This window comes from Periophthalmus magnuspinnatus, chromosome 13 (genome assembly GCF_009829125.3).
Source record: "Periophthalmus magnuspinnatus isolate fPerMag1 chromosome 13, fPerMag1.2.pri, whole genome shotgun sequence".
Taxonomy (NCBI): Eukaryota; Metazoa; Chordata; class Actinopteri; order Gobiiformes; family Gobiidae; genus Periophthalmus; species Periophthalmus magnuspinnatus.
Window position 1 is genome coordinate 252,289 of NC_047138.1, and position 13,761 is coordinate 266,049.

Below are 13,761 nucleotides of genomic sequence, written 5' to 3' on the forward strand. Positions count from 1 at the left end.
CTCCATGGAGACAAGCAGGTGGCAACGCTGAAATGTCACAGACTGCACCTTTAACAACTGGTTTTGTTTTTTGTTTTTGAATTGCACATTAAATAACTTGCACTGAGAAAGGTACAGTAATGTGCAACACAAGAGTCAAACTCACATGGACCTCCACCAAGGCACGAGCTGCACTGGTAAAAACATAAAAAAACAGTTTGTTTGAGTCTGTGGAGCAGCTGTAAACGATCCATGTTTCAGTGAAGCTCAAATTTAATATAAAAACTAAATCTATAAGTTTGATCTTGGCTGTGTCACTTTTGATGAAAACAAAATCCTCCCAAAAAGTAAATGTTTATATATGTGTGCGTTTACATAACCCCACAGTGCTGGGGTGGTGGCCGTGTGGTAAAGTTCTTCTGAAAAAGGAAGGATGGGTGGAGGCGCTGGTGGAGGCGCTGGTGGAGGTGCTGGTGGGGCGCTCCTCTGACGCTCCTCTGACTCTCCTCTGACTCTCCTCTGACGCTCCTCTGACTCTCCTCTGACTCCTCTGACTCTCCTCTGACTCTCCTCTGACTCTCCTCTGACGGCTCGTCTCAGTGTGTGCGTCTAAACTGTTCACAGTGTGCAGCTTTGAGACGTGTTTACACTGTAAAGTCACACTCTTGTGTAGTCGCTCTTGTGGCGGTGCATGGAGTTGTAGAACACGGTGTGCTGTTGTGTAACCTTTAACCTTTAACCTATTATTTTGACTAAGTCACTTTTCTTGCTAGTTTCCATGGAGATGTTTTTATTTCGACAGAATGTTATTGAATGTATCTGTGTTGCATTTATGTATTTATCGGCCAAAAGATAAACCGTGTTTGTGGACTGGCCACAAGAGATAAAGTGAATGCCATACTGTGGAACATTCCAGGCCAAGCAACTGCATGAAGAGCAGGTGACGGACCCTCTACTATAAAGTTACAGAATGCTCCTTTAAGCTGCTGCTCTCCAAAAGTATTAAAGTGGGCCTATAAAAACACATAGACTGTAATGAAAATAACAGCGTCATTTGGACGTTTTGAGCCAGACATCGTGTGAAATCGTGTGAAATCGTGTGAAATCGTGTGATATCGTGTGATATTGTGTGATATCGTGTGAAATCGTGTGATATCGTGTGATATCGTGTGATATTGTGTGATATCGTGTGAAATCGTGTGAAATCGTGTGATATCATGTGATATCGTGTGAAATCGTGTGAAATCGTGTGATATCATGTGAAATCGTGTGAAATCGTGTGATATCGTGTGATATCATGTGAAATTGTGTGATATCGTGTGAAATCGTGTGAAATCGTGTGATATCGTGTGAAATCGTGTGATATCGTGTGAAATCGTGTGAAATTGTGTGTTTTTATTGACATAGCGGTCAAGGCTTCCAGCTCAGCAGCTGTGAGATCAGATCAGTCGTTGTGCTGGTCATTTCCTCTCTGGGGCACAAAGATTTCCCATGATGCATCAGTGCAGAAGGTAGCAGTAAGTGCATTTATATTTCCCAGGACGCTCCAGCACTTAGCCACGTCCCACCGATGTTCAGAGACACATTCACGATGGCACAAATTCAAACGATTTGTTTGACTTCAAAAATAATATTACTCATGTAGAAGTACAAAATAAGCAAGTGAAACATTTTGAAGTTATTGTAAATAGAAGATCAAAACATCAAATAATGAAAAAAATCTGGAAAGATCGATCACAAAAACTAAATCAGATCTGAAGAAATGATGCAAGAAACAAACGTTCAAATCATTTAATATTATCAACAAAAAGTGGAAAGTTACAGAACCCTCACTTGAGTAATGACTCAAGGAGGTATAAAAGTAAAGGGTCTGAAATGTAGCCAACTCTGAGAAGTACAAAAGTGACTCCAGTACTGCGAGTATTACCCGTCTCAGGCCGTACAGTCGCAGTATTTGTCCCAAGAGCAGCACTGGGTATACTACGCCATTTCCCATGTAGTTCAGTAGGACACTGTTTGAAAATTCCCAAAGTTCCACAGGAAAAAGTAAAGCTTGAAAAGTGAGTTAACAGGGCACCATTTATTTGAGTTTATTTTGCCTTTTAGCTGATAAGAGCTGTCACACTGAAACAGAAGTCACGTGTTTCATTAAAAATAGCAACAAAATGCCACCTGTGACGCTCCGTCTGATAAGACACGGCAACAGTCAAATCATATTAAAAACAAACAGAATCATTTGGCAGTGTCTTTCACCATCTGCTGTGTTTAGGTCCACATGTAAAACACTCATTTGACTTGAACATAAGGAGAGGTGCAGAGCTGGTGGAACTCTACGACTGTTTTTGTGTCTAGAAAACAAAACAAAAACCGTGTGACCAACGCTATGAGGCAAAACAGCATTACACAGTCTGACTGCAGGGCTAATGCTGTAAAGGTCCCATGTTTTATGCATTTTTTTGACTTTTTATAAAAAAATATTTTAAGCCTTGGTCTCTCACATGAAATAACTTGACTTTACCCTGACAGCAGCATGTTGTGATTATGGACAGAGTTAATGAAGCTTTGAACAGAGTCAAAACTGGTTTGAGCAGCTTTTTGTTGATCATTAAACCATCTTCAAGAGGGGGTTTTATGAAAAAGTTTCATTTTTTTGTAGCTTTCTACCATTTTATAATGTTGTTCCCTCATGAAAACATATCTGAAGTAATGTTAGAGCTCATCCATTCATTTTTCAGTCATTTAGTGATCTCTCCTATTCAAACGCTCTTATAATGAGCCTCAAGACCTGTCCAATGCTCCACCCACAAGCCTACATCATCCAAGCTCCACCCACAAGCCTACATGTAATAGGTATATTGGCTAGAGACCCGAGTAGTTGTGTGGTAGCATTATGACCAAGTGCAGATCGTTGGGCGAAGACCAGAGAAGGTACGTTGAGTTTAGGTGGTACCATATAATGAATGTGAAGGAGCCAACAAAATAGACACTGGTGAATGGACATTCAAACAAATGAGAAACACAAAATGATCATTGAGCGGTTCACAATGATAATGTACAGTTCTACTAGTTCAGTTCAAATACCCACAGCCCCCCCTTGAGTTCAGTTTGTGGACTGTGATCATCTTAAAGTCCAAACACATTCATAGTTCAAAAATACGTTGAGGTAAATTGTAGGCTGTTTATGACATGAGCCGCCTACAGGCCCGACCAGAGCAGGTGCAGTTTGATGTAGAGAAAGTCTTCAGATTTAGGCTCGAGGGTTAATCCGTAGCTCGCCATCCGCGAATGAGAACCTGACCTGTGTGGAAACAGGACCAACGGCTTCAGTCAGTAAATTCAGTGTGTACACAATCTAAGTTTAAGTACAAATCAATAGCAATTGCAATTCTGTAGTTATACAAGCTGTATCACCAATAAATAATCATCACAATCTCAATATCATGTGGAGCATAGAGCGACATTAACCACGTGCATGAAAATGACAGTATTAGCTCCGTAGAACATTCATAAATACTGAATAAAGGCTTGAAATTCATCACAAAAGTGTCTACAACATGATACAGGTTAAACAAAGACTCGACCTAAGTTTCATAGCATTTGAATGAAAGATACTGGAGAAAACAGGTTTAAAACCCAATGCTAACCGCTCATTAAGAATGAATGGAGCGCCCTAGGCTAGCATTAGCATAACAAACAAACTCACCAATTCCCCTTTAAATCTGAGTCAAACCTCACTCCTGGTGCGGCAGGGACCCGATGACCGCTGCCTGTGGTTAAACAGTGAGGTTAATAAAGTTAGAGCGCTGTTATAGCGAAATGAAGGTAAATTAGAACTTTAAACCTACCGGCTTCACGCGCTCCTCGAGCCCCGCCCCTCCCGCGTGCGGGGTAATACTGGGCCCTGATTGGACACAACGAGTCACGTGAGCGGGAGCCAGACTCACGAGGGACAGACGGAGAGAGCATACGTCACCCATGCTCCGCCCACAATACATTTCTATAAATATACAAAAACAGGATACAAAACTGTACACAACAACGTGCAAGTGGGTTTTTTCATGTTTTAATTTAAAAAGTAAACTTTTTGTATGATTAATTATTTCTCTCTTTTTCAGGATTGACAAGTCGTCTGTAACAGCCGTCAAAGCCAGGTAAGGCCTTGTTTACGTCTTCACCTGGATTTGGATTGTATTTCTGATAAGTGCAAAGACCTGTTTATGCTGTATTACACATATGTGCAGTGTGTGACATGTGCGGTGTGTGACATGCGCGGTGTGTGACATGCGCAGTGTGTGACATGCGCAGTGTGTGATATGCGCAGTGTGATATGTGCAGTGTGTGACATGTGCGGTGTGTGATATGTGCGGTGTGTGACATGTGCTGTGTGTGACATGCGCAGTGTGATATGTGCAGTGTGTGACATGTGCGAGTGTGTGACATGTGCGAGTGTGTGACATGTGCGGTGTGTGACATGTGCAGTGTGTGACATGTGCAGTGTGTGACATGTGCAGTGTGTGATATGCGCAGTGTGACATGTGCGAGTGTGTGACATGTGCGAGTGTGTGACATGTGCGGTGTGTGACATGTGCGGTGTGTGATATGTGCGGTGTGTGACATGCGCGAGTGTGTGACATGTGCAGTGTGATATGTGCTTGTTTGTGTGATATGTGCTTGTTTGTGATATGTGCTTGTTTGTGTGATATGTGCTTTATGTGCTTGTTTGTGTGATATGTGCAGTGTGATATGTGCTTGTTTGTGTGATATGTGCAGTGTGATATGTGCTTGTTTGTGTGATATGTGCAGTGTGATATGTGCTTGTTTGTGTGATATGTGCTTGTTTGTGTGATATGTGCTTGGTTGTGTGATATGTGCTTGTTTGTGTGATATGTGCTTGTTTGTGTGATATGTGCAGTGTGATATGTGCTTGTTTGTGTGATATGTGCAGTGTGATATGTGCTTGTTTGTGTGATATGTGCAGTGTGATATGTGCTTGTTTGTGTGATATGTGCTTGTTTGTGTGATATGTGCTTGGTTGTGTGATATGTGCAGTGTGATATGTGCTTGTTTGTGTGATATGTGCAGTGTGATATGTGCTTGTTTGTGTGATATGTGCAGTGTGATATGTGCTTGTTTGTGTGATATGTGCTTGTTTGTGTGACATGTGCTTGTTTGTGTGACATGTGCTTGTTTGTGTGATATGTGCTTGTTTGTGTGACATGTGCTTGTTTGTGTGATATGTGCTTGTTTGTGTGATATGTGCTTGTTTGTGTGATATGTGCTTGTTTGTGTGACATGTGCTTGTTTGTGTGATATGTGCTTGTTTGTGTGATATGTGCTTGTTTGTGTGATATGTGCTTGTTTGTGTGATGTGTGCTTGTTTGTGTGATGTGTGCTTGTTTGTGTGACATGTGCTTGTTTGTGTGACAGATCTGTTCATGGTCTATAGTCTTTGTTTCTCTGCTTTCATAACGTCCGTCTCATGGACGTGGTCGGTTGTAGCATGAACTGAAGGTTGGCAGAGTGGTCAGATCCACTGACCCACAGGTTGGCGATGCAATTCTAGCTGCCACAGATGAATGCTGTCATTGTGTCCTTGGGCAAGACACTTAACACTCACCCTCACTCTCAGCGTCTGTGTGCACTGGTGTATGACTGAGTGTGTGAATGAGTGAGTGGTTCCTTGATGTAAAAGGCTTTGAGTCTTGAAGGTGGAGCGCTGTATAAAAATGTGACCGTTGAGTTTGTTTACTGTGAGTAGGATAATTGTACCGAGGACAAAAGTGTGGTCTTTCAAGTGCTTTTATCTTAGCTCGTTTTGTAATCCCTCTGATATTCTGTGATTATGATTGAAGCTCTCTCTGTCGTTCTGTTTGGCAAGGAAACAAGACTAAACCAGAACTAAACAAGGACTTAACCCACGCTAAACCAGGGCTAAACAAGAATTAACCCGGACTAAACCCAGGACTAAACCCAGGACTAAACCCAGGACTAAACCCAGGACTAAACCCAGGACTAAACCCAGGACTAAACCCGGACTAAACCCGGACTAAACCCGGACTAAACCCGGACTAAACCCGGACTAAACCCAGGACTAAACCCAGGACTAAACCCAGGACTAAACCCAGGACTAAACCCGGACTAAACCCGGACTAAACCCGGACTAAACCCGGACTAAACCCGGACTAAACACAGTCTAATCCAGGACTAAACTCGCACTAAACCAGGTCTAAACCAGCACCAAAATTTCTCTAAAAATGATGAAGTTGAGTATTTGTAAAATTGTGCCTTTGATCGAAGCTCGTGCAGTTTCCAGCCGAGCCGTGAACTTTCCGTGAAACCCGGCGTGAGTATCGAGCGGGTGGCTGACATTTGGAGGTGCCAGTGTCGCCTGTGGTTTGTCTCATTGTGGAGCTGTGGATCTGCACCTCCTCTGGCTCTGCCCTTTTATACTCTCATATGAAAATACAGCTGCTTCTACACTCCCAAATAACACAGGACAAGCTCGCCCGCAGGGAGTAACACAGACCAGTCTATTAAACACCTCACACTGGAATAAGAGTATTATATAACACGTTTGGGAGGAGCAGCCTTAAAGTGTCCATCTGACTCTACTCTATGATCTATGATATAATGTCGTTTCTTCATCACACACAGACCTGGAGTTGTGTTTTGTTTCATTCACACATGTTTAACACACAAACCTGCAGATTTAGGCTGAGCTCTTCTCTCAAACTGAAAACACTCTGTTCCACCTTGTGATGTCATCATGTGGTGATACAGGAAGTGCTCCACTGTGTTTTTAAACTCCACACACCTTCACTAGAATCATTTGGATCATTTGCCACTTATCTCCACTGAACTAAAGGTAAAAGGAGCTGTTAACTTGAAAACTACCACTTCATGACATCACAAGGTTTGAACAGAGCGTTTCGAGCTTAGGAGATGTGACAGACTAATGAAAAAGTGTCACTCAAACATGTGAATGAAAAAAAAAAAACATAACTCCAGGTCTGTTTTTGAGGAGGGGACAGCATTAAAACATGGATTAATGTCACAAGAGTCAGTTTTGTTAAATATGGGACCTTTAAGGGGAATAACTGCATTTTATTTGATGTCATTCTTACGCTGCACCACTGGCTTTACTATTACTATTACTATTACTATTACTATTACTATTACTATTACTATTACTATTACTATTACTATTACTATTAGGCAAGGCAAGTTTATTTGTATAGCACAATTCGTACACAGGGTAATTCAAAGTGCTTTATAGACTAAGAAAGACATTAAAATCACATAAATAAAAACATAAATAATCACAAATAATCATCATAAATTTACCATTCAAAGAGAAGAGGCAGAATAAAAACCTTTCAGTCGTCTGCACAGATAAACAGAGTCTGGATTTAAACATTGTCAAAGTAGAGGCCTGTCTCACATCTTCAGGAAGAATGTTCCAAGTTTTAGCTGCATAAAACTTAAACACTGATTCCCCATATTTAGTCCTGACTCTGGGCACCAGCAGGAGGCCGGTCCCTGAAGTCCTCAGAGTGTGAGATGGTTCATGTGGCACTAACATGTCGGAGATGTTCTTTGGACCTAGGCCATGGAGAGACTTATACACAAGCAGAGCTGCTTTAAAGTCTATTCTTTGAGCTACAGGAGCCAGTGCAGAGACCTGAGCACAGGACTTATTTACTCGTATTTCGTGGTTCTAGTCAGACCCGAGCAGCAGCGTTCTGGATGTTCTGGATGTTCTGGATGTTCTGTTCTGTGTTAAGACTCGTTTGGAGAGGCCAGTGAGCAGGACGTTACAGTCGTCTAACGTACTGGAGACAAATGCAGGATAAGTCTCTCTAAGTCTGGTTTTGACAGTTTACCTTTGATTTTTGCCATGTTTTTTAGGTGTAAAAAGCTGCAGATGTTATTGATTTGATGTGTCTGTTAAAGTTCAAGTCTGAGTCCATTTTTACCTCTAGATTTCTAGTCTGATTTGAAGGTTTTAGAGAGAGAGACTGGAGGTGATGCTGACACTTTCTCTATGTTCCTGTGGGCCAAAGATGATGATTTCAGTCTTGTCTGAGTTTATCTGGAGAAAGTTGTTTTTCCTCCACACACTGATCTGTTGATGCAGTGAATCCACTGGTCCATATTCACCTGCTGCAGTGAGACATAGATCTGACTCGTCTGCAGAGTTGTGTGTGACACATTATTGTTGTGTATTAACTGTCCTAACAGCAGCATGTAGAGACTGAACAACAGGGGTCCCAGGATTGACCCCTGGGGCACCCCACAGGTCAGGGACATTTTATCTGAGACACATTTTCCAATTTCAACAAAGTACTCCCTGTTTTCTAGATAGGACTTGAACCAGTTTAGTGCAGTACCACAGATGCCCTCCCAGTCCTCTAGTCTCTCTAAGAGGATCCCATGATCCACAGAGTCAAAGGAAACACTCAGATCTAACAGGATCAACACTGAGACTTTACATCAGTGTCAGGTGGACGTCATTTGTCCTTGATAAGAGCATCTCAGTCTGTGGTGGGTCTAAAACATGATTACTCTTACTGTTGTCTCTCAGAGTGTCTCAGAGTGTCTCAGAGTGTCTCAGAGTGTCTCAGAGTGTCTCAAGAATGCATCAGAGTGTCTCAAGAGTGTCTCAAGAGTGTCTCAGGAGTGTCTCAGGAGTGTCTCAGGAGTGTCTCGGAGTGTCTCGGAGTGTCTCAAGAATACATCAGATTGCCTCAGAGTGTCTCAGTGTCTTTTCAAAACAAACCCTGCTCCTTCTAGAAACTCATCTCATTCTGCCGCAGTTTTAAAAGTTGAACAATTTCCCTTTTGTGGAGTGAGCTGGTTTGTTACGTGTGAGCGCAGCCACGGCTCAGGTGAGACGTTGTAGTTTAACCAGAAACTTGATATTTAACTCTGTTGTAGTGTCCTTGAGCAAGACACTTCTGTATGAGTCTGGTTTGTGACTGAATCGTCTGTGGTCCTTCAGTTTTGCTGGAATCTAAAAATTGAACATGCAAATTCAACCCGATGAATGCTGTAGATTCATGACTTATGGGTTTAATCACAAAGTTCATCCATTTTAAACTGATTATCTGAGCCTGAGGTGGTGCAGGCAGCCGGGGAGACTTCCCTCTCCCCGGACACTTCCTCCAGCTCTTCTAAAAATAAAAGTCTCCCTCGTCTTTACCACCTGCAGATAAATATTCATTACCTTCTATTTGACTTTGTTGCGACTTGAAGCCGAGGTCTGGTGCTTATTAATAAAACAGAATCATTTCTCCTTTTTGCTGTTTCACTGAGTCAGAGTCAAAACCCTGAATTAGAAACGTAGCACAGGGTCTTTCAGCGTTAAATAAAGTGTTGAACAACAGCAACAATGACGACAACACGGCATCAAATACCACAAAACCTAATGGTCAATGTTCAGACTGGACTTTGTCTTGCCCGGAAATCGAACGCAGGACTTTTTGCACCAATAAATTAAATCTATCACTCTGTAAATACATCTGTCACTCTGTAAATACATCTATCACTCTGTAAATACATCTGTCACTCTGTAAATACATCTGTCACTCTGTAAATACATCTGTCACTCTGTAAATACATCTGTCACTCTGTAGTATCAGGAAACGTTTCAAATAATTATTTAAATTGTTAATTGTTGTGGCAAAGGTTCTGATTTTCCTCTTTTTCCTCATCTGAATCCCATGGTCTTCTGGGTTTCAGACGATTCATTACAGATGAGGAAGATAAAATGAATAATGTTCAAATGCAGACTTTTGTTGTAATCGTGAGTTCTGCAGGGGGAAGTCACAGGGCCAGGTTCAACATTTAAAACATTTTTTATGAGAATACTGTGTAATCATTGCATAATATGGCTCTTAAGGCTCTTGTACGGCTCATTGAAGATTCCATGTGCCGTCACATCCCGAGTTCTAGTATAAACCATATATTTCTGGAGTACTTTTGATGTACCTGAACATCTGTGTGGGTGACCTTGTGCACCCTGTTACACGTGCACTCTCAGCCTCTCTCTGTGTTTTTTATTCTGCGTTGGTTTAAACATAAGTCTGGAGATCAATCGCAGACGTCCCGGATCATGTAAAACAGCGTTTGGACACAAAGCTGGTGTCATTAGACGCCTGTTGTGGAGAGGGTCTGAATATGAATGAGGCGTCGTGACCGGCGCTCCGGGCGTGTGCGCGGGAGTGTGGGGGCGTGCACGTGTGTAGGAGCGTGCATGTAAGAGTGTGCACGTATGGTCTTTGATCCAGGTGGAGATGGAAGAGGACGGAGTTAAAAGAGCCAGAGGAGATGTGAAAGAACACGTCAAAATGAACGTTTGTGATAAAACTGAGGTTCATTTCATACTTAATTATAGAGCGTGATTTATAGATGAATACTTTATTATACGTATACTTCTTTATACTATAGAGTGTGATTTACAGATTAATACTTTATTATACTTGTACTTCTTTATACTATAGAGTGTGATTTACAGATTAATACTTTATTATACTTATACTTTTTTATACTATAGAGTGTGATTTACAGATTAATACTTTATTATACTTGTACTTCTTTATACTATAGAGTGTGATTTACAGATTAATACTTTATTATACTTATACTTTTTTATACTATAGAGTGTGATTTATAGATTAATACTTTATTATACTTGTACTTCTTTATACTATAGAGTGTGATTTACAGATGAATACTTTATTATACTTACTTTTTTATACTATAGAGTGTGATTTATAGATGAATACTTTATTATACTTATACTTCTTTATACTATAGAGTGTGATTTACAGATTAATACTTTATTATACTTATACTTTTTTATACTATAGAGTGTGATTTATAGATTAATACTTTATTATACTTGTACTTCTTTATACTATAATGTGATTTACAGATGAATACTTTATTATACTTATACTTCTTTATACTATAGAGTGTGATTTACAGATTAATACTTTATTATACTTATATTTTTATTCTATAGAGTGTGATTTACAGATGAATACTTTATTATATTATCGAGTGCCGATTTGCAGATTTTTCAGAAAACAAACTAAACGCATAAATCCATTAAAAACATTATAAACAGGTGTGAGTGTGAGTATAAAAGTTTGTTACCACATTGTTAAATTGTTTGTGGGAGCAAAAAATCCAGTTGAGTTTATCCTTGAAATACATTACATTCTTGTGAAGCAAAACAGCCAAAGCTCAGTTTTCATCTGTTTTGTCGGGCGAAAAATAGTGTGCAGAGTGTACAGAGTGTACAGAGTGTAGTGTAGAGTGTACAGAGTGTACAGAGTGTACAGAGTGTACAGAGTGTACAGAGTGTGTAGAGTGTGTAGAGTGTGTAGAGTGTGTAGAGTGTGTAGAGTGTGTAGAGTGTAGTGTAGAGTGTAGTGTAGAGTGTGCAGAGTGTAGTGTAGAGTGTGCAGAGTGTAGTGTAGAGTGTGCAGAGTGTAGTGTAGAGTGTGCAGAGTGTAGTGTAGAGTGTGCAGAGTGTAGTGTAGAGTGTGCAGAGTGTAGTGTAGAGTGTGCAGAGTGTAGTGTAGAGTGTGCAGAGTGTGCAGAGTGTAGTGCAGAGTGTGCAGAGTGTAGTGCAGAGTGTGCAGAGTGTAGTGCAGAGTGTGCAGAGTGTAGTGCAGAGTGTGCAGAGTGTAGTGTAGAGTGTGCAGAGTGTAGTGTAGAGTGTACAGAGTGTAGTGTAGAGTGTACAGAGTGTAGTGTAGAGTGTAGTGTAGAGTGTAGTGTAGAGTGTAGTGTAGAGTGTAGTGTAGAGTAGAGTGTGCAGAGTGTAGAGTAGAGTGTGCAGAGTGTAGTGTAGAGTGTGCAGAGTGTAGTGTAGAGTGTGCAGAGTGTAGTGTAGAGTGTGCAGAGTGTAGTGCAGAGTGTACAGAGTGTAGTGTAGAGTGTACAGAGTGTAGTGTAGAGTGTACAGAGTGTAGTGTAGAGTGTGCAGAGTGTAGTGTAGAGTGTGCAGAGTGTAGTGTAGAGTGTGCAGAGTGTAGTGTAGAGTGTGCAGAGTGTAGTGTAGAGTGTGCAGAGTGTAGTGTAGAGTGTGCAGAGTGTAGTGTAGAGTGTACAGAGTGTAGTGTAGAGTGTAGTGTAGAGTGTAGTGTAGAGTGTGCAGAGTGTGCAGAGTGTAGTGCAGAGTGTGCAGAGTGTAGTGCAGAGTGTACAGAGTGTAGTGCAGAGTGTACAGAGTGTAGTGTAGAGTGTAGTGTAGAGTGTAGTGTAGAGTGTAGTGTAGAGTGTGCAGAGTGTAGTGCAGAGTGTGCAGAGTGTAGTGCAGAGTGTACAGAGTGTAGTGCAGAGTGTACAGAGTGTAGTGTAGAGTGTAGTGTAGAGTGTAGTGTAGTGTAGAGTGTAGTACAGAGTGTAGTACAGAGTGTAGTACAGAGTGTAGTACAGAGTGTAGTACAGAGTGTAGTACAGAGTGTAGTACAGAGTACACAGAGTGTGTGCAGAGTAGAGTGTGCTGAGTAGAGTGTGCCGAGTGCAACAAGATGGAACATCAAAACATTTATCTAAATCTTCATGTGTCTGTGAGGTCTCACCTCGTTGTACATCAGGAGTACACAGAGCTCATGTACTTGGGGGCAGCAGTAGAACTACTGTGTGTGGAGGAGCTTGAAGTAGGAGTAAAAGTACTATGAGTATCAGAGTCAGTGTCAGTGGTGTTATTATCGATTTATTTTGTCTGGACAGTGCAATATTAATGAGCATGCATGATAAACATATGTGCCCAACTCACTCTCACAAACTCACTCTCACTGTAACATTCACTCTCACATTCACTCTCTGTCTCACTGTCACATTCACTCTCTGTCTCACTCTCACATTCACTCTCTGTCTCACTCTCACATTCACTCACTTTCACTGTCACATTCACTCTCTGTCTCACTGTCACATTCTCTCAGTCTCACTCTCACATTCACTCAGTCTCACTTTCACTGTCACATTCACTCTCTGTCTCACTCTCACATTCACTCTCTGTCTCACTGTCACATTCACTCTGTCTCACTGTCACATTCACTCTCTGTCTCACTCACATTCACTCTCTGTCTCACTGTCACATTCACTCTCTGTCTCACTGTCACATTCTCTCAGTCTCACTCTCACATTCACTCTCTGTCTCACTCTCACATTCACTCTCTGTCTCACTCTCACATTCACTCAGTCTCTGTCTCACTCTCACATTCACTCTCTGTCTCACTCTCACATTCACTCAGTCTCACTTTCACTGTCACATTCACTCTCTGTCTCACTCTCACATTCACTCTCTGTCTCACTGTCACATTCTCTCAGTCTCACTCTCACATTCACTCTCTCTCTCACTCTCACATTCACTCTCTGTCTCACTGTCACATTCACTCTCTGTCTCACTCTCACATTCACTCTCTGTCTCACTGTCACATTCACTCTCTGTCTCACTCTCACATTCACTCTCTGTCTCACTGTCACATTCACTCTCTGTCTCACTCTCACATTCACTCTCTGTCTCACTCTCACATTCACTCTCTGTCTCACTCTCACATTCACTCTCTGTCTCACTCTCACATTCACTCTCAGTCTCACTGTCACATTCACTCTCTGTCTCACTCTCACATTCACTCAGTCTCACTTTCACTCTCACATTCACTCTCAGTCTCACTGTCACATTCACTCTCTGTCTCACTCTCACATTCACTCAGTCTCACTCTCACATTCACTCTCAGTCTCACTGTCACATTCACTCTCACA

The 13,761-nt window shown here is 41.5% G+C and overlaps 1 protein-coding gene across 1 annotated transcript in view; it reads left to right on the forward strand.

The window, feature by feature from the left end:
• Nucleotides 1-4,097: 4,097 nt before the first annotated feature.
• The window catches only part of rap1gap2a (RAP1 GTPase activating protein 2a), a 116,208-nt gene continuing 106,544 nt past the window's right edge, over nt 4,098-13,761 (forward strand). The window contains exon 1 of the mRNA XM_055226129.1: nt 4,098-4,130. The gene's annotated coding sequence lies outside the window, so the exon portion shown is untranslated. The remainder of the gene's footprint in view (nt 4,131-13,761) is intronic.